The sequence below is a fragment of the Eubalaena glacialis genome, chromosome 2, assembly GCF_028564815.1.
Source record: "Eubalaena glacialis isolate mEubGla1 chromosome 2, mEubGla1.1.hap2.+ XY, whole genome shotgun sequence".
Taxonomy (NCBI): Eukaryota; Metazoa; Chordata; class Mammalia; order Artiodactyla; family Balaenidae; genus Eubalaena; species Eubalaena glacialis.
Genome location: NC_083717.1, coordinates 191,444,366 through 191,470,514, shown reverse-complemented (window position 1 = coordinate 191,470,514; position 26,149 = coordinate 191,444,366). Strand labels below are relative to the sequence as shown.

The 26,149-nt window shown below is 36.3% G+C and overlaps 14 non-coding genes and 1 pseudogene across 14 annotated transcripts; all 15 read right to left on the bottom strand.

Annotated features, from left to right (window-relative positions):
• Positions 1 to 36: 36 nt before the first annotated feature.
• Positions 37 to 111, bottom strand: LOC133086012 (small nucleolar RNA SNORD113/SNORD114 family). The gene has a single exon (XR_009699803.1). It is a non-coding gene; the product is annotated as a small nucleolar RNA SNORD113/SNORD114 family (small nucleolar RNA).
• Positions 112 to 1,018: 907 nt separating this feature from the next.
• Positions 1,019 to 1,089, bottom strand: LOC133085980 (small nucleolar RNA SNORD113/SNORD114 family). The gene has a single exon (XR_009699774.1). It is a non-coding gene; the product is annotated as a small nucleolar RNA SNORD113/SNORD114 family (small nucleolar RNA).
• Positions 1,090 to 1,999: 910 nt separating this feature from the next.
• Positions 2,000 to 2,073, bottom strand: LOC133086035 (small nucleolar RNA SNORD113/SNORD114 family). Its single transcript, XR_009699822.1, has one exon. It is a non-coding gene; the product is annotated as a small nucleolar RNA SNORD113/SNORD114 family (small nucleolar RNA).
• Positions 2,074 to 3,406: 1,333 nt separating this feature from the next.
• LOC133086004 (small nucleolar RNA SNORD113/SNORD114 family) lies at positions 3,407 to 3,479 on the bottom strand. The gene has a single exon (XR_009699796.1). It is a non-coding gene; the product is annotated as a small nucleolar RNA SNORD113/SNORD114 family (small nucleolar RNA).
• Positions 3,480 to 4,180: 701 nt separating this feature from the next.
• LOC133086033 (small nucleolar RNA SNORD113/SNORD114 family) lies at positions 4,181 to 4,253 on the bottom strand. The gene has a single exon (XR_009699820.1). It is a non-coding gene; the product is annotated as a small nucleolar RNA SNORD113/SNORD114 family (small nucleolar RNA).
• A 711-nt stretch (positions 4,254 to 4,964) lies between these two features.
• Positions 4,965 to 5,038, bottom strand: LOC133086007 (small nucleolar RNA SNORD113/SNORD114 family). Its single transcript, XR_009699798.1, has one exon. It is a non-coding gene; the product is annotated as a small nucleolar RNA SNORD113/SNORD114 family (small nucleolar RNA).
• Positions 5,039 to 17,534: 12,496 nt separating this feature from the next.
• Positions 17,535 to 17,606, bottom strand: LOC133086045 (small nucleolar RNA SNORD113/SNORD114 family). Its single transcript, XR_009699829.1, has one exon. It is a non-coding gene; the product is annotated as a small nucleolar RNA SNORD113/SNORD114 family (small nucleolar RNA).
• Positions 17,607 to 18,661: 1,055 nt separating this feature from the next.
• On the bottom strand, positions 18,662 to 18,736 carry LOC133086010 (small nucleolar RNA SNORD113/SNORD114 family). Its single transcript, XR_009699801.1, has one exon. It is a non-coding gene; the product is annotated as a small nucleolar RNA SNORD113/SNORD114 family (small nucleolar RNA).
• Positions 18,737 to 19,913: 1,177 nt separating this feature from the next.
• Positions 19,914 to 19,988, bottom strand: LOC133086008 (small nucleolar RNA SNORD113/SNORD114 family). Its single transcript, XR_009699799.1, has one exon. It is a non-coding gene; the product is annotated as a small nucleolar RNA SNORD113/SNORD114 family (small nucleolar RNA).
• An 863-nt stretch (positions 19,989 to 20,851) lies between these two features.
• On the bottom strand, positions 20,852 to 20,927 carry LOC133085998 (small nucleolar RNA SNORD113/SNORD114 family; annotated as a pseudogene).
• Positions 20,928 to 21,844: 917 nt separating this feature from the next.
• Positions 21,845 to 21,919, bottom strand: LOC133085984 (small nucleolar RNA SNORD113/SNORD114 family). The gene has a single exon (XR_009699778.1). It is a non-coding gene; the product is annotated as a small nucleolar RNA SNORD113/SNORD114 family (small nucleolar RNA).
• A 442-nt stretch (positions 21,920 to 22,361) lies between these two features.
• LOC133085979 (small nucleolar RNA SNORD113/SNORD114 family) lies at positions 22,362 to 22,436 on the bottom strand. The gene has a single exon (XR_009699773.1). It is a non-coding gene; the product is annotated as a small nucleolar RNA SNORD113/SNORD114 family (small nucleolar RNA).
• Positions 22,437 to 23,168: 732 nt separating this feature from the next.
• Positions 23,169 to 23,243, bottom strand: LOC133086009 (small nucleolar RNA SNORD113/SNORD114 family). Its single transcript, XR_009699800.1, has one exon. It is a non-coding gene; the product is annotated as a small nucleolar RNA SNORD113/SNORD114 family (small nucleolar RNA).
• Positions 23,244 to 24,139: 896 nt separating this feature from the next.
• On the bottom strand, positions 24,140 to 24,212 carry LOC133085997 (small nucleolar RNA SNORD113/SNORD114 family). Its single transcript, XR_009699790.1, has one exon. It is a non-coding gene; the product is annotated as a small nucleolar RNA SNORD113/SNORD114 family (small nucleolar RNA).
• A 1,241-nt stretch (positions 24,213 to 25,453) lies between these two features.
• Positions 25,454 to 25,528, bottom strand: LOC133086001 (small nucleolar RNA SNORD113/SNORD114 family). Its single transcript, XR_009699793.1, has one exon. It is a non-coding gene; the product is annotated as a small nucleolar RNA SNORD113/SNORD114 family (small nucleolar RNA).
• Between the last annotated feature and the right edge of the window lie 621 nt (positions 25,529 to 26,149).

The window sequence follows — 26,149 nt, the reverse complement described above, 5'->3', positions numbered from 1 at the left end:
GGATCAAATAAACATGAAAATAGAGTATGTATTGTCTTGGACCTCAGGGTTCCAGATACTTATTATTCATCATCTGTGCCTCAACCTCTACCAATCCTCATCATTGGTTCATTTAAGCCCAATTTTAGTTCATTCATTTATATATTTGTATCAATTAAATCATTACTTCATTGATAGTAATAAAATAAATACATGATTAACAAAAGCCAAAGAACAAGACACTCAAATATCCCTAACTTCTCTCTAATCATTACCAAAATAGATTACAACTCTTTCATTAATGAATATCAATGTTATACAATATCAATTTTTAAAAATAAATTCATTTATTTATTTATTTATTTATTTTTGGCTGCGTTGGGTCTTTGTTGCTGCGCTCAGGCTTTCTCTAGTTGTGACAAGTAGGGGCTACTCTTCGTTGCGGTGTGCGGGCTTCTCATTGTGGTGGCTTCTCTCATTGCAGAGCACAGGCTCTAGGCACACGGGCTCAGTACTTGTGGCTCATGGACTCTTGAGCGCAGCTCAGTAGTTGTGGCGCACGGGCTTAGTTGCTCTGCAGCATGTAGGATCTTCCCGGACCAGGGCTGGAACCCGTGTCCCCTGCATTGGCAGGCAGATTCTAACCACTGCACCACCAGGGAAGTCCCTACTATATCAATTAATCAGTATAAGGTTTCAGGTCATATTTATCAATGGGCCATTATTAACCTGTTGATTGCATTTATTACTTTTTAGAATACAATGAAAACACTTAAGTAAATTACCCAAACCAAGAGAGGAACGTTGGTCATTACTCACCTGGGTCTCTGTCTTATACCAACCTGAAAATGATAACCTTGATCACAATAGAGGCTGAAATCACTTTGAGCTTCTATTCTGAAAAGTACCAAACAGAAGGCGATAAAAAGATTGAGACTTTCTCTCCATTTGTCCACATGTTTGTTTATTGATTCTTTCATTGCTTCAATTATAATAAAGAATGAAAATGCATGAAGAGAAAAAAGACATTTCTTTTGCATCGGACCTCAGAGTTCCAGAACGTATTCATTGTACACGACTCATACGCCACCAGTAGTCATCATTGATCCAATACCATACCTCTTTTTACTCATTCATTTCTATATTACTTATTGCTCAATCCATAATTCAGTAATTATAATTTTAAAAATGGTTATTCATTGGAACCACCAAAGAGCTTAGAAACCTCTAATATATATTTAGAATCATTCTTGTGTCAATATCTTTCATAAATTACTCTCATTTTTCATTTTATGAATGAATCAATATAGTACTTCATATTAATCCCATATTTCACACTGGGCTATTTGGATTTCATTGATTATATTTCAAAACTTGCAATAATACAGTCAATAGCCTTAAATAAAATATTGAAACTAAGGCCAAAATTTGTCTATTACTCACATGGTCTCCACAGTCCTAACACGTGAATGCAACCAGAGATCTCAGGACTATAGAAGAATCCTTCAACCAGCTTGAGTGCTCCCATTCTAAGAGGTATAGAGCAGAAAATATGATAAAAAATTTCAGACCTTATCTCCATTGATCCTTGTTATCCACATTTCACTTACTCATTTAGGCATTCATTAATTTTTCATAACATAGTATTTTTTCTCTTAAGAAAAGAAAACCTTAAACTTGAGACTGACCCAGAACAACAATGTTGACTCTTACTTATCAGTGTCTGTATGATCCTTTCAGCAAAAGGGCAAAACACTTATTCGTTTATTGCTTAAAGGGCATGAATGTTTTCTATTTTATTAATAATATTTCTTGCCTGACCACCTATGTTCCTAGTGAACAATGCTTCGCCTTCTTCTTTTTATGTGTTTTTTTACATTTTTTAATGGCTAGATTGCTGATTTATTATTAATAATATGTCTAAATCTATCAACCCAAAATAGGAATATAATGTTTGTATATTCCTAACATCGACCCATGGGGTCATTTATAACAGAAGATAGGCTAGATTTTGCGCTGTGTGGAATCAGGGTTACAGACACATGGTATTCACCATATATGACTCCTATGCCTCCAGTCATGACCAATGGTCCAGGAGAGGCACTTTTCTCTACTGTCATCTACACTTGTTTATTAATTAATTCACTATTATTTAAATAAACATAAATTAGGGACTTCCCTGGTGGCCCAGTGGTTGAGAGACCCCCTGCCAATGCAGGGGACATGGGTTCAATCCCTGGTCCGGGGAGATCCCACATGCCACAGAGCAACAAAGCCCATGTGCCACAACTACTGAGCCCGCACACCCTAGAGACCTCATGCCACAACTATTGAGCCCATGTGCCACAACTACTGAAGCCTGTGAGCTCTAGGGCCCACGTGCCACAACTACTGAAGCCGCATATCTAGAGCCTGTGCTCCACAACAAGAGAAGCCACCACAATGAGAAGCCCACGCACTGCAATGAAGAGTAGCTCCCACTCGCCGCAACCAGAGAAAGCCCATGCGCAGCAACGAAGACCCAACAAAGCCAAAAAAAAAAAAAACATAAATCACACAAAAAATTATGTGTAAGAGTCTTGAATATCCCTAACATTTATCTATGCAATCATTTCCCCTGACACCCAACTCTTTCATTAACTGAACTCAGTGTTTCATATATGGATTAATCATATTGTTTTGTATCAATGGTATTTGACATTAGCATGCTTGGACTTTTTTATTAATATTTAATTTTTTTAATAATATCTTTTAAAGTAATAATTAAAAAAAAAATACGGCTCAATCCAAGACAAGAACATTGACTACTACTCACATTGTTCTCCATCCTCCTAACACAGATGCAACCATAGGGCTCCTGTCCATGGAAGATGCTTAAATCAGCTCAAGGGCATCCATTCTGAGAAGTACATGTCAGAGCAGATAATAAAATATTGAGAACTAATCTCCATTGATCCTTGCTTCTGCATTTCATTTTTAGTGACTTAGACAATCGTTAATTTGGAGTATGTTTATTTCATTTTCTCTTAAAAAAATGAACTTAAAACTTGTCCGTGACACAGAAAATGAGCAGTGACTTACAGTAAGTAATCTTACTGATTACAGTAAGTAATCTTACTATTGTCTGTATTATTCTTAGCCAAAGATTTAACAGTCATGCACCATTTGTTTCTCTTTGGACTTCACTGTTTTCAAATTTATTAACAGTATTTCTTGCATGACCACATATTTTTATAATTGGATAAGGATTCACCCATTCAGCTTTATTTATTTACATATTTGGTTTTTGATTATTTCATTTCTCCAATTATAACAGTAAAGTGAAAATGCATGAATGAACACAAAGAATAAACAAGATCCTTGTATATTCCTGACTTTTATCTATAGGATCTTTACAAACAGAGTTAATGCATTAGATTTCTTTTTGCTGGACCTCAGAGTTTCAGACACATATTATTTATCATCCTTGATTCAAACCATCAGTCATCATCATTGGTCCAGGATTGGCTCAATTTCTCTTTGTTCATTTCTAAATTGTTTATTAATTCATTAATTCACACTAATCATACAGTAACTATTCTTAAGCAAACCACCCAAACCAACACGAGAACTCTGACTATGACTTACAGTGGTCTCTATGCTTCTAATGTATAGATGCAACCAAAGAGCTTGTGATCATGGAAGATGGTTAAATCCCTCAAGAGTGTTCACTCTGAGGAGTATAGAGCAGAACAGTTTATTAAAAAAAAACTTAGGACCTTATCTACATTGGTCCTTCCTTTCCACATCACTTACTCCAATTTTTTAGGTATTTATTAATTTTTCATTATATATACACATTTTTCTATTAACAAAGAGAACAACCTCAACCTTGCAACTGATCCAGAATAATAAAACTGACTGCTAATTATCTATGTCTACATGATCCTTAGCCAAAGAAGTAACACCCTTGATCCATTTATTTCTTAAAGGGCTTCACTGTTTTCAATATTTATTAATAATATATCTTGCCTCACTACATATGTTCATGATTGAATAATGCTTCATTTTCCCCTTTATCTTTCTCTAATGGTTCTATGATCCATTAATAATGATGAATCTAAATCTATGAATCTAATATAAGAACATGACATTTGTATATTTCTGACAGTTGTCTATATGATCATTTCCAAAAGAAGGATAGAACACATTATGTTGTGTATTGGATCTCAGCATTTCAGACACTTATTTTCATCATCCACAACTCATATGTCACCAGTAGTCATCAACGTCATGTTATTCCATATTAGGGTGTCATTTTCTTCACTGGTGTTTATATTTGTATTGATTAAACTATTAATAATTATTAATTCTTTGATAATAATAAAATAAGTATATAATTCACAAAAAAAAAAACCCAAGAGCAAGATTCTACAGTCTGTCTATACAATCATTTCCCACATGGATCATACCTCTTCTGTTATCCAATCTCAGTGTTACACATTATTGATTAATCAACATGTTTCATACATATTTATCATTGACAATAGTTAACTTTTTGATTTAAGAATTTTTAATAATACCATGACACCCTTAAACGAAGACCCAAACCAAGACAAGATCTTTGACCATTACCTACCTTTGTCTCTTTCCTGACAGAGGCAGTACAGTAACCTTGATCATGGTGGAAGCTGAAATCAGCTCCAGTATCTGTTCTGAAGAGTACCAAGCAGAGAATGTAATAAAAAGATTGAGACATTCACGCCATTAATCCATACTTTCTACCATTCATATACATAGTAATTTAGGTATTTATTAATTTATAGTAATATTTATTTATTTTTCTCTTAATCAATCAAACATCAACCTTACTCTGCTATTGATTCTTTTATAACAATATTTTTTAAATCTATGGCCACAAGTCCAAGAAAAAGATCCTTGCATATATGTGACAAATGTCTAATGGAACATGTCAGACAGGGTGAACATACTAGATTCTTTTTATGTTGGACCTCAGAGCTCCCGACACGTAATATTCACTGTATATGACTCATATGCGCCAGTCATCATCATTGGTCCAGAATTTACCCTTATTCTTCATCTTTTGTTTAATTCAATCATTCACAAATAATAGCAAAATAAATTCATGTAAATCACAAAAACCTAAGAAGTCTCTTGAAAATTCCTAAGATCTGTCTATAGAATTATTTCCCACAGAGACTAGATCTCTTTCTCTATTTGACCTCAATGTTTAATATATCAATTAATCAACGTCATGCTTCATGTCAACATCAGCTTCATTATCAGGCTATGGTTGGCCTTCTGTCATTATATTTCATAGATTTTTTTTTTTCTGGCTGTGCAACATGTGGGATCTTAGTTCCCCAACCAGGGATTGAACTCTCGCGCCCTGCAGTGGAAGCGTGGAGTCTTAACCACTGGACGACAAGGGAAGTCCCAGATAGTGAATGCCATTAGTCGCCTCGACAAGAAATTTAATTATTACTCAACGCTGGTCCACACACGTAGATGCAAACGTAAATTTTTTGACCACAGGGATCATGGCAGAACCTTGAACAGCATTGAGTACCCACCCTGAGGAGTACAAAGCATAGCAGATGATAAAAATATTGAAGCATGGGGCATCCCTGGTGGCGCAGTGGTTGGGAGTCCGCCTGCCAATGCAGGGGACGCGGGTTCGTGCCCCGGTCTGGGAGGATCCCACATGCCGCAGAGCGGCTGGGCCCGTGAGCCACAACTGCTGAGCCTGCGCGTCTGGAGCCTGTGCTCCGCAGCAGGAGAGGCCGCGACGGTGAGAGGCCTGCGCACCGTGATGAGGAGTGGCCCCCGCTCGCCGCAACTAGGGAAAGCCCTCGCACAGAAGCGAGGACCCAGCACAGCCAAAAGTAAATAAATAAATTTAAAAAAAAAAAGATTGAAGCATTATTTCCATTGATTATTGCTGTCCACATTTCATTTTCTTAGGCATTTAAATATTTACTAATTGATGTTAATAATTCTTTGTCTCATCTCCTAAAAAAAGAGAACAACATTGAACTGACTACTGATCCAGAATAGTAACATTGACTATATAATCCCTGGCTATGTGATAATTAACCAAAGAGGTAATACCCTTGATCCAATTATTTCTTTTATTTTTTTAATACAACTGAAGTGAATTTATTACATAAAACAAAAATATGACAAGGCCAAGTAAAATGAAGGCTCAGTGTTTGGTATAAGTGAAAAAATTATTCATGAAAATTCAAGATAGGTCAATTGCTACTAAAATACTTGCCAGAGAGAGGAGCTTCAAGATGGCGGAAGAGTAAGACGTGGAGATCACCTTCCTCCCCACAAATACATCAAAAATACATCTACATGTGGAACAACTGCTACAGAACACCTACTGAACGCTGGCAGAAGACCTCAGACCTCCCAAAAGGCAAGAAACTCCCCACGTACCTGGGTAGGGCAAAAGAGAAAAGAAAAAACAGAGACAAAAGAATAGGGATGGGACCCGCACCAATGGGAGGGAGCGGTGAAGGAGGAAAGGTTTCCACACACTAGGAGCCCCTTCGCGGGCAGAGACTGCGGGTGGCAGAGGGGGGAAGCTTCGGAGCCACGGAGGAGAGCGCAGCCACGGGGGTGCAGAGGGCAAAGCGGAGAGATTCCCGCACAGAGGATCGGTGCCGACCAGCACTCACCAGCCCGAGAGGCTTGTCTGCTCCCCGGCCGGGGCGGGCGGGGGCTGGGAGCTGAGGCTCGGGCTTCGGTCGGATCGCAGGGAGAGGACTGGGGTTGGCGGCGTGAACACAGCCTGAAGGGGCTAGTGTGCCACAGCTAGCCGGGAGGGAGTCCGGGAAAAAGTCTGCAGCTGCCGAAGAGGCAAGAGACTTTTTCTTGCCTCTCTGTTTCCTGGTGCGCGAGGAGAGGGGATTCAGAGCGCTGCTTAAATGAGCTCCAGAGACGGGCACGAGCCGCGGGTATCAGCGCGGAGCCCAGAGACGGGCATGAGACGCTAAGGCTGCTGCTGCCGCCACCAAGAAGCCTGTGTGCAAGCACAGGTCACTCTCCACACCGCCCCTCCTGGGAGCCTGTGCAGCCCGCCACCGCCAGGGTCCCGTGATCCATGGACAACGTCCCCGGGAGAACACACGGCGCACCTCAGGCTGCTGCAACATCACGCCAGCCTCTGCCTCCGCAGGCTCACCCCGCATCCGTACCCCTCCCTGCCCCCAGCCTGAGCGAGCCAGAGCCCCCGAATCAGCTGCTACTTTAACCCCGTCCTGTCTGAGCGAAGAACAGACGCCCTCAGGCGACCTACATGCAGAGGCGGGTCCAAATCCAAAGCTGAACCCCGGGAGCTGTACGAACAAAGAAGAGGAAGGGAAATCTCTCCCAGCAGCCTCAGGAGCAGCAGATTAAATCTCCACAATCAACTTGATGTGCCTGCATCTGTTGAATACCTGAATAGACAACGAATCATCCCAAATTTAGGAGGTGGACTTTGGGAGCAATGATATATTATTTTTTTTCCCCTTTTTCTCTTTTCGTGAGTGTCTATGTGTATGCTTCTGTGTGTGATTTGGTCTCTATAGCTTTGCTTTTACCATTTGTCCTAGGGTTCTGTCTGTCCGTTTCTTTCTTTCTTTTTTTTTTTTTTAGTATAGTTTTTAGCACTTGTTATCATTGGTGGATTTGTTTTTTGGTTTGGTTGCTCTCTTCTTTCTTTCTTTTTTTTTTATTACTTTAAAAAAATTTTTTTAATAATTATTTTTTATTTTAATAACTATTTTACTTTATTTTATTTTATCTTCTTCTCCCTTTCTTTCTTTTCTTTTCTCTCTTTTATTCTGAGTCATGTGGATGACAGGCTCTTGGTGCTCCAGCCAGGCGTCAGGGCTGTGCCTCTGAGGTGGGAGAGCCAAGTTCAGGACATTGGTCCACAAAGGACCTTCCAGCTCCACGTAATATCAAATGGCGAAAATCTCCCAGAGATCTCCATCTCAACGACAAGACCCAGCTCCACTCAAAAGACCAGCAAGCTACAGTGCTGGACACCGCATGCCAAACAACTAGCAAGACAGGAACACAGCCCCACACATTATCAGAGACACTGCCTAAAATCATAATAAGGCCACAGACACCCCAAAACACACCACCAGACGTGGACCTGCCCACCAGAAAGAGAAGATCCAGCCTCATCCACCAGAACACAGGCACTAGTCCCTTCCACCAGGAAGCCTACACAACCCACTGAACCAACCTTAGCCACTGGGGACAGACACCAAAAACAACGGGAACTACGAACCTGCAGCCTGCGAAAAGGAGACCCCAAACACAGTAAGTTAAGCAAAATGAGAAGACAGAGAAACACACAGCAGATGAAGGAGCAATGTAAAAACCCACCAGACCTAACAAATGAAGAGGAAATAGGCAGTCTACCTGAAAAATAATTCAGAATAATGATAGTAAAGATGATCCAAAATCTTGGAAATAGAATGGAGAAAATATAAGAAACGTTTAACGAGGACCTAGAAGAACTAAAGAGCAAAGAAACAGTGATGAACAACACAATAAATGAAATTAAAAATTCTCTAGAAGGGATCAATAGCAGAATAACTGAGGCAGAAGAACGGAGAAGTGACCTGGAAGATAAAATAGTGGAAATAACTACCACAGAGCAGAATAAAGAAAAAATAATGAAAAGAAATGAGGACAGTCTCAGAGACCTCTGGGACAACATTAAACGCACCAACGTTTGAATTATAGGGGTCCCAGAAGAAGAAGAGAAAAAGAAAGGGACTGAGAAAATATTTGAAGAGATTATAGTTGAAAACTTCCCTAATATGGGAAAGGAAATAGTTAATCAAGTCCAGGAAGCACAGAGAGTCCCATACAGGATAAATCCAAGGAGAAACACGCCAAGACACATATTAATCAAACTATCAAAAATTAAATACAAAGAAAACATATTAAAAGCATCAAGGGAAAAACAACAAATAACACACAAGGGAATCCCCATAAGGTTAACAGCTGATCTTTCAGCAGAAACTCTGCAAGCCAGAAGGGACTGGCAGGACATATTTAAACTGATGAAGGGGAAAAACCTACAACCAAGATTACCCTACCCAGCAAGAATCTCATTCAGATTTGACAGAGAAGTTAAAACCTTTACAGTCAAACAAAAGATAAGAGAATTCAGCACCACCAAACCAGCTTTACAACAAATGCTAAAGGAACTGCTCTAGGCAGGAAACTCAAGAGAAGGAAAAGACCTACAATAACAAAACCAAAACAATTAAGAAAATGGTAATAGGAACATACATATCGATAATTACCTTAAATGTAAATGGATTAAATGCTCCAACCAAAAGACATAGACTGGATGAATGCATACAAAAACAAGACCCATATATAGGCTGTCTACAAGAGACCCACTTCAGACCTAGGGACACATACAGACTGAAAGTGAGGGGATGGAAAAAGATATTCCATGCAAATGGAAATCAAAAGAAAGTTGGAGTAGCAATTCTCATATCAGACAAAATAGACTTTAAAACAAAGACTATTACAAGAGACAAAGAAGGACACTACATAATGATCAAGGGATCCATCCAAGAAGAAGATACAACAATTGTAAATATTTATGCACCCAACATAGGAGCACCTCAATACATAAGGCACATACTGACAGCCATAAAAGGGGAAATCGACAGTAACACAATCATAGCAGGGGACTTTAATGCCCCACTTTCACCAATGGACAGATCATCCAAAATGAAAATAAATAAGGAAACACAAGCTTTAAATGATACATTGAACAAGATGGACTTAATTGATATTTATAGGACATTCCATCCAGAAACAACAGAATACACTTTCTTCTCAAGTGCTCACAGAACATTCTCCAGGATAGATCATATCTTGGGCCACAAATCAAGCCTCAGTAAATTTAAGAAAATTGAAATCGTATCAAGTATCTTTTCCGACCACAACACTATGAGACTAGATATCAATTACTGGGGAAAAATCTGTAAAAAATACAAACATATGGAGGCTAAACAATACAATACTTAATAACCAAGAGATCACTGAAGAAATCAAAGAGGAAATCAAAATATACCTAGAAACAAATGACAATGAAAACACGATGACCCAAAACCTATTGGATGCAGCAAAAGCAGTTCTAAGAAGGAAGTTTATAGCAATAAAATCCTACGTGAAGAAACAAGAAACATCTCAAAGAAACAACCTAACCTTCCACCTAAAACAATTAGAGAAAGAAAAACAAAAAAACCCCAAAGTTAGCAGAAGGAAAGAAATCATAAAGATCAGATCAGAAATAAATGAAAAAGAAATGAAGGAAACGATAGCAAAGATCAATAAAACTAAAAGCTGGTTCTTTGAGAAGATAAACAAAATGATAAACCATTAGCCAGACTCATCAAGAAAAAAAGGGAGAAGACTCAAATCAATAGAATTAGAAATGAAAAAGGAGAAGTAACAACTGACACTGCAGAAATAAAAGGATCATGAGAGATTACTAGAAGCAACTATATGCCAATAAAATGGACAACCTGGAAGAAATGGACAAATTCTTAGAAATGCACAACCTTCCGAGACTGACCCAGGAAGAAATGGAAAATATAAACAGACCAATCACAAGCACTGAAATTGAAACTGCGATTAAAAATATTCCAACAAACAAAAGCCCAGGACCAGTTGGCTTCACAGGCGAATTCTATCAAACATTTAGAGAAGAGCTAACACCTATCCTTCTCAAACTCCTCCAAAATATAGCAGAGGGAGGAACACTCCCAAACTCATTCTACAAGGCCACCATCACCCTGATACCAAAACCAGACAAAGATACCACAAAAAGAGAAAACTACAGGCCAATATCACTGATGAACATAGATGCAAAAATCCTCAACAAAATACTAGCAAACAGAATCCAACAGCACATTAAAAGGATCAAACACCATTATCAAGTGGGGTTCATCCCAGGAATGCAAGGATTCTTCAATATATGCAAATGAATCAATGTGATACACCATATTAACAAATTGAAGGAGAAAAACCATATGATCATCTCAATAGATGCAGAGAAAGCTTTTGACAAAATTCAACACCCATTTATGATAAAAACCCTCCAGAAAGTAGGCACAGAAGGAACTTACCTCAACATAATAAAGGCCATATATGATAAACCCACAGCCAACATCATCCTCAATGGTGAAAAACTGAAACCATTTCCACTAAGATCAGGAACAAGACAAGGTTGCCCACTCTCAACACTATTATTCAACATACTTTTGGAAGTTTTAGCCACAGCATTCAGAGAAGAAATAGAAATAAAAGGAATCCAAATTGGAAAAGAAGAAGTAAAGCTGTCACTGTTTGCAGATGACATGATACTATACATAGAGAATCCTAAAGATGCTACCAGAAAACTACTAGAGCTAATCAATGAATTTGGTAAAGTAGCAGGATACAAAATTAATGCACAGAAACCTCTTGCATTCCTATACACTAATGATGTAAAATCTGAAAGTGAAATTAAGAAAACACTCCCATTTACCACTGCAAGAAAAAGAATAAAATACCTAGGAATAAACCTACCTAAGGAGACAAAAGACCTGTATGCAGAAAATTATAAGACACTGATGAAAGAAATTAAAGACGGTACAAACAGATGGAGAGATATACCATGTTTTGGGGTTGGAAGACTCAACATTGTGAAAATGACTCTACTACCCAAAGCAATCTACAGATTCAATGCAATCCCTATCAAACTACCACTGGCATTTTTCACAGAACTAGAACAAAAAATTTCACAATTTGTATGGAAACACAGAAGACCCCCAATAGCCAAAGCAATCTTGAGAAAGAAAAACGGAGCTAGAGGAATCAGGCTTCCTGACTTCAGACTATACTACAAAGCTACAGTAATCAAGACAGTATGGTACTGGCACAAAAACAGAAATATAGATCAATGGAACAGGATAGAAAGCCCAGAGAAAAACCCAGGCACACATGGTCACCTTACCTTTGATAAAGGAGGCAAGAGTATACAATGGAGAAAAGACAGCCTCTTCAATAAGTGGTGCTGGGAAAACTGGACAACTACATGTAAAAGAATGAAATTAGAACACTCCCTAACACCATACACAAAAATAAACTCAAAATGGATTAAAGACCTAAATGTAAGCCAGACACTATCAAACTCTTAGAGGAAAACATAGGCAGAACACTCTATGACATAAATCACAGCAAGATCCTTTTTGACCCACCTCCTAGAGAAATGGAAATAAAAACAAAATAAACAAATGGGATGTAATGAAACTTAAAAGCTTTTGCACAGCAAAGGAAACCATAAACAAGACGAAAAGACAACCCTCAGAATGGGAGAAAATATTTGCAAATGAAGCAACTGACAAAGGATTAATCTCCAAAATTTACAAACAGCTCATGCAGCTCAATAGCAAAAAAACAAACAACCCAATCCAAAAATGGGCATAAGACCTAAATAGACATTTCTCCAAAGAAGATATACAGATTGCCAACAGACACATGAAAGAATGCTCAACATCATTAATCATTAGAGAAATGCAAATCAAAACTATCATGAGATACCATCTCACACCAGTCAGAACGGCTATCATCAAAAAATCTACAAACAATAAATGCTGGAGAGGGTGTGGAGAAAAGGGAACCCTCTTGCACTGTTGGTGGGAATGTAAATTGATACAGCCATTATGGAAAACAGTATGGAGGTTCCTTAAAAAACTAAAAATAGAACTACCACACGACCCAGCAATCCCACTACTGGGCATATACCCTGAGAAAACCATAATTCAAAAAGAGTCATGTACCACAATGTTCATTGCAGCTCTATTTACAGTAGCCAGGACATGGAAGCAACCTAAGTGTCCATCAACAGATGAATGGATAAAGAAGATGTGGCACATATATACAATGGAATATTACTCAGCCATAAAAAGAAACAAAATTGAGTTATTTGGGGTTTTTTTAACATCTTTATTGGAGTCTAATTGCATTACCATGGTGTGTTAGTTTCTGCTTTATAACAAAGTGAATCAGTTATACATATACATATGTTCCCATATCTCTTCCCTCTTGCGTCTCCCTCCCTCCCACCCTCCCTATCCCACCCCTCTAGGTGGTCACAAACCACCGAGCAAATTGAGTTATTTGTAGTGAGGTGAATGGACCTAGAGTCTGTCATACAGAGTGAAGTAAGTCAGAAAGAGAAAAACAAATACCATATGCTAACACATATATATGGAATCTAAAAACAAACAAAAAAATGGTCATGAAGAACCTAGGGGCAAGACGGGAATGACGATGCAGGTCTACTAGAGAATGGACTTGAGGATACGGGGAGGGGGAAGGGTAAGCTGGTACAAAAAGAGAGTGGCATGGACATATATACAGTACCAAATGTAAAATAGATAGCTAGTGGGAAGCAGCCGCATAGCACAGGGAGATCAGCTCGGTGCTTTGTGACCACCTAGAGGGGTGGGATAGGGAGGGTGGGAGGGAGGGAGATGCAAGAGGGAAGAGATATGGAGATATATGTATATGTATAACTGATTTACTTTGTTATAAAGCAGAAACTAACACACCATTGTAAAGCAATTATACTCCAATAAAGATGTAAATAAATAAATAAATAAATAAATAAAATTAAATACTTTCCAGAATTTAATAACTAACTTTTATATAGTGTTGATCCAATTATATCTTAATGGATACTCATATTTCCAAATTAAATTAATAGTATTTCTTGTCTCATATAACTGGATAGTACTTCACCCTTTCATCTTTATTTACGTAATTGTATAGATTTTGTTATTGATTTTTTGTCGCAATAATACCATCAAAATTCATGAACCACAGAAGTCCAAGAACAGACTTTAGTGCATTCCTAGTCTGTCTTGAGGATCACTTCCAACAGAGACCATAGACTAGATCTCTTTCTGTACAGTACCTCAGAGCCAGATACATATCATCCATCACCCGTGATTCATACCCCACCAGCGGTCCCTTATCGGTCCAGGATTTGCCCTCTTTCTCCTCATTCATTTGCACACTCGTTGATTTCTAATTTTTAATTGCCTAATAATAATAAAATAAATTTACATGAATCACAAAAACTCAAGAACAAGAGTTTCAAGTATCCCTAAGATCTGTACATAGAATAATTTCCCTCAGCAACTATATCTTTCATTAATCAATCTTAGTTTGCACCTATTCATTAAGGGACGTATGTGACATATGAAACCCATAGTGGGCCATGGCTAACTTCTTAGATTATATTTAATACATGTTTTTAACAAAACAGTGAATATTCTTAAACAAGCCACCCACACCAAGATAAGAGCTTTGACTATTACTCACATTGGTCTCTTTGCTCCTAATACAGAATTCACAGCCATGGCAAAAGGCTTACATCAGTTCAGTTCATTCATTCTGAGTATAAGCAATGCAGATAATAAAATATTGAGACATTCTTCCCATTAATACATGGTTTTCTCATTTCATTTTCTTAATATTTAAGTACTTATTATTTTATAGTGTGATATACTTCTTTTTCTCTAAAGTAAAGAAACTACTCAAACTCATGACTGACTCAAAGCAAGAAGACAGCCTAATACTTATAACTATCTATATCATCCTTACCCCAAAGTGTAACCTGCTTGATCCATTTATCACTTAATGAACTCTCATGGTTCTAAGTTATATTAATAGTAATTCATACCTCACCACATATTTTCATAGTTTGATATGCTTCACCCTTTTCATCTTTATACACTGACATATCTGTTTATTCTTTCATTTATTCACTTAATAAAATCAAAATCCATGAAGCACCGAAGACTGAGAATACGATCCTTGAATATTACTGAAATCTATCCATGGGCTCATTCCCACAAATGTAAACACTTAATATTTTTTTGTAATGGACCTCAGTAGTTCGTAGATGTTTTGATCATAAAATATAGTCCAGAATCGGTCCATGGTTGGCCTTTTCTTCATATAATTTGTATATTGTTTCTATATATAGCATGAACCCACCATCAGCACTAAAATACTGACTAGTACTTACGTCTCCTAAGTGCTCCATCCTCATAATGAAAATAGCTTACATCGTTATCAATTAAGGAATGTGTAGGGAAAACCTAAAACAAATTTAAAGAGCTATAAAATGAATGACATGGACTCAACCTGTTTTTAAAATCATCCCAAGTGATCAAATTAATCATAATCAAATTAATCATATACTTTGGTTCCTCATCCTTAGCACAGGCCTATCCTTGTCTGATTTTGTTCATGTATGTAGCCACGTACTCATTTTAAATACACATTCCTAAACACACTGGCAGCCTACAGATCTTGGTCTCTTCAGAATGCTTAAATCAGTTCAGGCGCACCCCTTTTGTAGAGTACAAAGATGATGTTAAAAGAATGAGACATTTTCTCCATTGGACCATGCTTTTCCCCTTTCGTTTACTTAGACTTTTAGATATTTATTAATTAATGTATTTGTTATTTCTTTAAAAATAAGCAACCTGGAACTTAGCACTGACACACAGCAACAGCACTAACTATTATGACATATATTTGACTTTATCGGTGATTCTCGAAACGTTGTTTCCTGATAGACAGCATTAGCAGAACTTGGGAACGTGTTAGAAATGCAGATTAGTGGACCCTACACTAATTTTACTGAATCAGAAATGCTGAGAGTGGGACCAGCAATCCGTAGTTTAACAAGCCCTCCGGGTGATTCCGATTCTCACTCAAGAACACTGCTCTATTATTAACCTATCCCAGAGAGGTAAAACCCTTGATCTACTGGTTTCTTAATGCAGTGCCGTGCTTCAGAATTATATGAACAAAAATTTCTGTCTCACAACATTTTTTCTTAATTAACCCAGCTTTACTCTCTTTATCTATCTATCTATCCGTCTATTGATTCTTTAATTTATTCCCTTAGAATAATGTAATAAGTCTCCATGATCCATTTAAACCCCAGAATTAGATGCTTGAAAATTACTGAAATCTAGCTATACACTTATTCCCACAGATATATCAAATCTCCTTTTGAAATGAACTTCAGTGATGCAGAAACGAATTAATCACAAGACACATTCAGACTGCATTCCATTCACATCATGGATCCGTGCTTGACTCGTTTTCATTTAACTTCTGCATTCTTTAAAGATGTAAGAAAGAACCACCATGGGCCCACCAACCACTCCACATCCAAACACCGTAAATATCTTACATTTTCCTGTGGGTTGCTTCACTCAATTCACAGCTTAGATCTTTTCCACAGAGGAATGTTTATAAACTGTGGTGCAAACCTAATATGGAATAATAAGTAGCTGTGAAAGTGAATGTAAAACCCTCAAACTTTTAAAAAATTGTGCTGAATTCGATGACTTCATAAAACTTGCCACATTGCATATCTTCAGCATATATCCATATTTGGTCTTCTTTGAATTTATTTGTCGGTAGCTATTTATTAATAGCTTTAATTTTCATTCATCCATTCTTTAATGCGTGAAAGAATCTGACAAACTATTCGTGTCGTAAACAAAATGCAAAATGTTTAACTTCCCAGAAACCAAGAGACAAATGCCTATTGTGTATATCTGTCTAATCCCCCTTATTCAAACTGGCCAGAGCTAAGATTCTTTTTTCTCAAGAGGGACACAACAGGAGTAAAACTGATGAATCATGTTTCACCATATGAACATATTCATGAACATATTCATCACTGGCCAGGTGCTTTGTCCCCTTTGATCTTATTAAGGTATTAACTTATTTATTGATTTATAATACTAAGATCAGTATCCTTGTATACAAACTCAACTCAATAACACTCATTAAAAGTAACTGCATCCACCCCCTCACTATCATTAAGTGTCAAGGGACTATATACTTTTTATTCCCAACTTTATTGAGGAGTAATTGACAAACATAGTTTGCATATATTTAAAATGTACAACAGGAAGATTTGATTTACATATACACTGTGGAATGATTACCAATGGAACATTGAAGCCAAGGGCTTGATCATAACTTGTCATATGACACATTTTTGTCACTGGTTCATGTTAAGCCCTCTTTAATGTAGTAAGGGGGTTCAATTATATAAACTTTTTTGCCCCATTTCTTAATTTTTTAAAAAAATGCCTGCAACCCAAAGATAACCCAGAACGTAAACATCAACAATTACAAACATCTCTCTCTGGGTCTCATGATATAAAAGCCTCTACATATTTTTAATAGACTTCGGTTCCTTAGAAATAGATTGGTAATGATGTTTATCACATACTCTATAGTCATTCCAGATTTGGCCCTATTTTTCATTCATTTATTCATACATTTGTTTAGTTATTATTGTATTGATTAACTTTTAATAAGCAATCAATATCTATGAAACTCAAAAGCCCAAAAATAAGATCCTTGGATATCCTTAACAAGTCTTTATAGGCTCATTTATATCAGAAGAATGGACTAGATTTCTTTTTGCTTTGGAGTTCGGAGTTCTAGGTAAGCATTGCTCATCCTTGACTCACATGCCACCAGTCCTCAATATTACTTCAGACTTCATCCTCTTTTTTTCATTCAGTTATAATTTTGTTTAGAGATAAATCATTAATTCATAATGAGAAACATATACTCATAAATTTTTAAAGTAGTTTTAGTATCCATAACATCTGTATGTAGAATCATTTTCTACAGAGTGAAAAGTCCAGATCTCTTTTGTTAATCAGCCTTGTGTTGAATGTACGGATTAGTCATCATAATTGCTTCATTTTCATGTCTAACTTTACTTATTGTTAGTCCAAGGTTAGCATGGACTAATCCCTAACATCTGTCTGTAGAATTATTTCCCTGAGCAAACCATCTCTTCCATTAATTGACCTCAATGTTTTGATTTGGATTAATAAACATAATGCTTCATATTAATTGCATTTGGGGGCCATGGTTGGCATTCACTGATTATATTTCACATTTTTAAATAATACAATGAATACCCTTAAACAAACAACCCAAACCGAGGCAATAACTTTGACTATTACTCACATTGGTCACCATGCTCTAAACCATAGAACTTGTGATCATGGAAGAATCGTTAAGTCAGCTTGAGGGGGTCCATTCTGAGGAGTACAGAGCAGAGGAGATGATTTTAAAAGGCTGAGACCTAATCAACATTGGTCCTTGTATTTCACCTTTCATTTAGTGAGTTATTTAGGAAATTAGCAACTTGGGAAAATGTTTACTTAATGTCTCCTAAGTAAACAAACAATAACGATCTTGCCACTGACACAGAATATGGACATTGCCTATTAACTACTTCACACTGCCTATAAAATCCTTAGCCAGAGGTAACACCTTGTATGATTTGTTTCTTAATAAATAGAAGTATTTTTAAAATACGTTAATAGTATTTCTTGTCTTGCTACATATTTTTATAATTGGACAATGCTTAATGACCTTCATCTTTACTTATGTATGTATTTATCGATTATTTCATTGATCTGACTATAAAAATAGAGAATGCATGAACGTAAACCAAAAATGAGATTCTTATATATTCATGGCATCTGTCAATAGGATCACTTCACACAGGGCAATGGACTAGTTTCCATTTGCATCGGACCTCAGAGTTCCAGACACATATTCATCATACACGACATACATGACTACACCAATAGTCATCATCGATCCAGTATTGTCCCTCCTTTTCTTCAATCGTTTGTACATTGTCCATTGATTAATTCATTAATTCACTAATAATAATTTTTAAACCCTATTATTCACAGAAACACAAGAAGAGCCTTGATAGCCCTAAACTGCATATAGGATAATTCTCACATCAATATATCTCTTTCATTTATTATTCTGATTTTTCTATATGCATTAATCAATATAATCAACCCCATATTTATATAATCAATTCCATATTTGTCACTGGGCTATAGTTAGCCTTATGCAATTTTACTTCACATCAATACTTCATAATGATACAGTGAATATTCTTTTTTAAAAAACACTAAAATAAGACAAAAATTTTGACTATTACTCACATTGGTCTGTATGCTCCTAACACACGGGTGCAACCATAGACCTGGTACCCATGGAAGATGCTTAAATCAGCTCAGGTGTGTCCATTCTGAGGCCTACAGAGCAGAGCAGATGATAAAGATAATTGAGACCTTATTTCCATTGATCCCTGCTTTCCACCATTCATTTACTCAGTCATTTAGGTATTTATATATTTTTCATGATATAGATTTTTTTTCTCTTAACAAAGGAAACTCTCTCAAACTTGAAACTGATCCAGTAAATAAAACTGACTCTTATTTATCAGCCTACATGATTCTTAGCCACAGAGGTAACATCCTTGATTCATTTATTTCTTAGGAGGCATCAGTGTCTTCTTCAATTTTTGTTAGTAATATTTCTTGCCTCACCACATATGTTCATAGTTGGACAATGCTTAACATTCTTCTTTATCTATTTACTTCTATTTTATTCTACCGTCAATCCATTAGTAATAATAAATCTAAATCTATGAACTCAAAATAAGAACACAATATTTGTATATTTCTGACATCTGTCTACAGCAGGGGTCTCCAACCCCCGGACTGCGGACCGGTACTGGTCCAAGGCCTGTTAGGAACCGGGCTGCACAGCAGGAAGTGAGCAGCGAGCAAGTGAGCGAAGCTTCGTCTGCCGCTCCCCATCGCTCTCCATCGCTCGCATTGCCGCGTGAACCATCTCCCTCCACGCCATCCGTGGAAAAATTGTCTTCCACGAAACCGGTCCCTGGTGCCAAAAATGTTGGGGACCGCTGGTCTATTGGATCATTTCCAAAAGAGAGATTCAACTAATTATGTTTTGTGTTGGACCCCGGAGTTCCAGACACATAGTATTCATTGTTTATAACTCATATGCCACCAGTTGTCATCACCAGTGTATGTTTCTCTTTTTCTTCATTCATTTCTGCATCTGTATTAAATAAATCAAATTAATTCACTGATAATAATATAATGAATACATGATTCCAAAACCCAAGAGCAAGATATTTGCATATCCCAAGCATAGTATATAGAGCCATATCCCATGTAGACTTTATCTCTTTGATCAGTGAATTTCAATGTTGATTAAATAACATAATATTTCATATGATTTTTAAATTTGGACATAGTTCATTTTTATTATATTTATTATTTTTTAAAATAATACTGTGAAACCTTTAAACAAATAACCCAAACCAAGACAAGAACTTTGACCTTTGACCGTTACTCACCTTTGTCTCTTTCCTGACACGGAGGCAACATGACAATCTTGATCAGCTTGGAGGATCCATTCTGAATAGTACCAAGCAGAGAAGAAAATAAAAAGATGGAGACATTCTCTCCATTGATTCATTGTCTCCACCATCCATATACATAGTCATTTAGGTATTTATTGATTAATGGTAATATTTATTTTCCTCTTAACAAATTCAGCATCAAAGTTGTAACTAACTCAGATCAGAAACTGTACATATCACTGTCTATACCATCCTTAGTCAAAGATGTAATACACTTGATCCATTTAATATTGATTTCAATTTATATTAGTATTATTTTCTTTACTATACATTTTAAAGATGAACAATACTTCAGCCTCTTCATTTTTACTTACACATTTGTTTATTTATTCTGCCATTTATTCTTTTAGAATAAGATTTTGTAAAATTCACAGACACAAAGATCAAGAACAATATCTTTCTATATTCCTGACATCTGTCTATAGAATCACTTTAAACAGAAGGAATGGGCTGGATTTCTTTGTGCTGGACCTCAGAGTTTCAGACACACAAGTACTCATCGTATACAACTCATACGTCACTAGCCGTCATCATCGGTCCACGATTGGACTCTTTCTTCATTCTCATCTATATTTACTGATCAATTCATCAATAATAATAAAATAAATATCTGTGAATCACAAATACTCAAGAATTAGATCCTTAATATCCTTAATATCTATCTATAGAATCATTTGCCTCATTGAATATTCTTCTTTCATTAATCATCTTCATTGAGGCAAATACCTATTAAGCAACAGAACATCTCATGTCAATTCTATATTTATCCATAGACCATGACTAGCCTTCTTTGAATACATTTAATGCTATTTTTTATTATCACAGCAAATAAACAAACACCCAAACCAAGAGAAGAATTTGACAATTACTTACATGGACCACATGTACTTATACACAGGACAACCAGCAGAACTCCTGATCATGGTCAATGCTTAACCAATTCAGGTGCATCCATTCTGAGGAATACAAAGCAGAGAAGATGATAAGAAGATTGAGAGACACTCCACTGATACGTACATTTCAACTTTCACATGGTCACGTACTTAGGAAAACAGTACATTGGGGTCATGTTTATTAATTTATTCTTAACAAACAAAACAGCATCAAGCTTGACACAGACCAAGAATAAGAACTTTGATGGTTATTTACTGTCTATCATTCTCAACCAAAGAGGTCAGACATTTGAGCCACTTACATTTCCTAATGAACTTCAGTATTTTCAATCAATGTTAATAGTTTTTATTGACTCACCACATATATTAAGAGTGAATATGCTTCAGCCTCTTCATCTTAACTTATTTACACTTGTACATTGATTATTTCTTTGGGCTAATTTTTATAGTATCAATAAAATCAAAGACTCATAAACACAAACCAAGAAAACTGTTCTTTTATTTTTCTAATACTTGTCAGTAATAGCATGTCAAATAGAGGTGACAAATTATACTTCTTTTTTTACTGGACCTCAGAGTTTCAGACACATAGTATTCATCATCCATGACTCGTACGATATCAGTCATCATCACTGGTCCATATATGGGCCTCTATTTCTTTATTCTCATCGGCATAGTTCATTGATTAATTCATTAAGTGACTGATATTATGTTTCACACTTTTACAATATAGTGAATACTTGAGAAAAAAAAAGCTCTCAAAGACATGAATTTAATTACTGTATTACTCACATTGTTCTATAGAGCACAGGACCGTGCAAGATGCTTAAATCCACCAGCATGCATCCATTCTGAGGAGTACAGAGCAGAGCAGAAAAAAAAAAAAATTTGAGACGTTCTCTGAATTGGTCCTGGTTTTCTTCATTTTGTTTACTCAGACATGAAAATATTTATTATTTTCCATAATTTATACACATATATAAGCATAAATATAAATATAATATGATCCTTAGAAAAACGATCCTAACATCTTTCCATAAGATCACTTCAAACAGAGGCAACAGACTATATTTCGTTTCTGATTGGACCTCAGAGTTTCAGACACTAAGTAGTCATCGTCCATGGCTCATACTCCACCAACGGTCATCACTGGTCCACACCTGAGCCTCTGTTTCTTCATTTTCATGGACATTTTCTATGACTGGTGTTTTGGATTATATTTCACACTTTTAACAGTGCAGTGAATACCCTTAAAAAAAAACTTCTTAAACACAAGAACTTAACCTTTACTCACATTCATCTCTAGGCTCTTAACACACAGAGGAAACCATAGAAAATGCTTGAATCAGCTTGAGTGTGTCGATTCTGGGGAGTAAAAGATGAAGCAGATGATTAAAAATTTAGATCTTTCAAAAGAAGATCCATCAGTCTTGGTTTACATCATTTCATTTTTTCATTTACAAAGGTATTTATTAATTTTTCCGAATATATGTACATATGAGATATATACATATGAAACAAGATTGACATCCTCTACTGAGACAGACCCAGGCCTATAAAACTAGGTATTACTTATCAAGGTCAGTGTCTGTATGATCCTTAGGAAAAGAGGTAACACCGTTGGTCCATTTATTTCTTAACATGCATCAGTTTCCTGAGTTTATATTAATAGTATTTCTTGCCTCTCGCGTATATTCATAGGTGGACAAAGCAAAATCCTCATTTTTATTTATTTGTATTTTGTTTATTGGCTCTATCATTGATCGATTTATATTAATAATATATAAATCCATGAATCCAAAATTACAAGAACAGTGCCCTTGTAAACTCTTAACATCGATCCACAGGATCGTTTGCGAGAGAGGAAACAGATTAGATTTTGTTTTGTGTTGGACCTCAGACTTCCAGACATGTGGCATTCATCGTATAAGACTCCTAGGTCATCAGACATCATCACTGATCTGGGGTTGGGCCCCTTTTTCTTCATTCTCCTCTACAGTTGTTTATACATTAATTCATCAGTCTACTAATAAAAATTAAGTAAATATATGTGAATTACAAAAATGCAAGGAAAAGAGCCTTCAGTATCCCTATCATCTTTCTTTAGAATCATTGCCTAATTGAATATACCTCTTCCATTAATCATCATTGTTGTAAAAACAGATTAATCAACATAATGTTTCAGACACTTCCAATTTAATCGCTGGACCATAGTTGGTCTTTTTTCTTATATTTAATACATTTTGAATTATTACAGGGATACCCTGAACAAATCACCCAAACCAGGACAAGAACTTTGATTATTACTCACACTGGACTTAATGCTCCTACACAGAGATGCTCCCATGAGCTCCTGAGTTCAGGGTCCTCTTTCTGAGAAGTACAAAGCAAAACAGATATAACAAGATCAAGACATTATCTGCATTGTTCTATGCACTCCACCTTACAATTAGTCAATCATTTAGTAATATGTTAATCTGGGATAATACTTAACAAATTTCCTCTTTAAAAAATGAATAATATCAGACTTGCTATGGACTCAGAATAAGAACGTCTCTATTAGCATGAGCCAAAGAGGTAAGGCACTCGAACCACTCGAACCACTTATTTTTCTTAATGGTATTCAGTAATCTCAACACATTTTAACAGTTTCTATTGCCTTACCTCATATCTTAAGAGTGCATATGCTTCATGCTCGGCATCCTCACTTTTTTATATTTGTACACTGATTCTTTAATTGATCCATTTATAATAAAAGAATCAAAATTCACAAAAATAGTCTAAGAAAACAGTCCCTTTAGATTCCTCAAATCAGTCTATAGGATTTCAAACAGAGGCAACAGACTATATTTCTTTCTGATTGGACCTCAGATTCCAGAATGAAGTAGTCATCATCCATGACTCATACTCCACCAGCGGTCATCATCGATCCACATGTCAGCCTCCTTTTGCTCATCCTCCTGTATGTTAGCTCATTAATTAATTTCTTATTCACTGATATTAATTTTTAAAACCCTATGATTCACATAAAAACAAAGAATAAGAACCTTGACTATTTTACATCTGTCCATAGAATCATTTATCACATTGATATCTCTCTTTCATTAATTACTCTTACAATACCATAAATTGATTAATAAATACGATTGGGAATAATCCCATATTTATCATTGGCCATGGACGGCCAATAAGTACACTTTTTTTAAAAACCTTTCGAATGAAGACATGAACGTTAGTACTCACATTGGTCTGTATACACCAAAGACGTGGAGACAACCAGAGAACGTGACCACAAAAGAATTTTCCAATCAGCTCGACTGGTCCATTCTGAGGAATATAAAGCAGAGTAGATGATGTTTTAAAAATGAGACTGGGCTTCCCTGGTGGCGCAGTGGTTAAGAATCCTCCTGCCAATGCAGGGGACACGGGTTTGAGCCCTAGTCCGGGAAGATCCCACATGCCACAGAGCAACTAAGCCCGTGTGCCACAACTACTGAGCCCGTGTGCCACAACTACTAAAGCCCGTGCGCCTAGAGCCCGTGCTCCACAACAAGAGGAGCCATCGCAATGAGAAGCCTGCGCACCGCAATGAAGAGTAGCCCCCACTCGCCGCAACTAGAGAAAGCCCGCGCGCAGCAACGAAGACCCAACGCAGCCAAAAATAAATAAATAAAATAAATTTATAAAAATGAGACCTTGTCTGAATGGATTTTTCCTTTCCACATTATATTCATTCAGTCCTTTAGGTAGTTATTAATTTTTCATAATTTAGATTTTTTTCTCTTAACAAAAGGAACAACCTCAAATTTGAGACTGACCTAGAAAATAAAATTGACTCTAATTATGAATCTATATGATCCTTAGCCAAAGAGGTGACACTCTTGATACATTTATTTCTAAAGAGGCATCAATATTTTCAATTTTTATTAATAGTAATTCTTGCCTCACCACATATGCTCACAGTTGAACAATGCTTCACTCTCTTTTTATCTGTTTATTTCTTTAATGGTCCTTTATTTATTGATACTTCTTTAATAGTAATATCATTCATCCATTCATTAACAATAATAAATTTAATCAGTGAATCCGGGGTAAGAACATGATCTCTGTATATTTCTAATATCTGTCTACAAGATCATTTCCAACACAGGTATTTGATGAATTATGTTTTGCGTTGGACCTCAAAGTTCCAGACACATATTATTCACCATCCACAACACATACACCACCAGTTATCTTCATTGGTTCAGGTTTGGCTGTCTTTTTCCTCATTCATTTATCAAGTAAATCATTAATTTATTAATAACAATAAAATAAACACATAAAATGGATTTCACAAAATCCAAGAATAGGATCCTTGAATATTCCCAACATCTGTCTATAGAACTATTTCACACATGGACTGATTCTCTTTATTAACCAACCTCAGTGGTGCACAATACTGATGACTCAACATAATGTTTCATTCATATTTATCATATTTATCATTGGGCCATAGTTAACTTTTTTATTATGTTTAATACTTTTAATAATTCAATGAATACCTTTAAACAAATGACCCAATCTAAGATGACAAACTTGACCATTACTCACCTTTGTCTCTTTCTAATACAGAGGCAATAGGACAATCTTGATCACGGCAGAAGCTGAAATCAGCTGGGGCATCAATTTTGAATAGTACCAAGCAGAGCAGGTGATAAAAAGTTTGATATTTTCTCCATTGATCCATACTTTCCACCATTCATTTACGTAGTCATTTAGGTATTTATTAATTTACAGTAATATTTATTTGTTTTTTCCTTAATAAAACAAACATCAAGCTTGCAACAGACTCAGATCAATAATTGACTACTACTTATCACTGTCTATA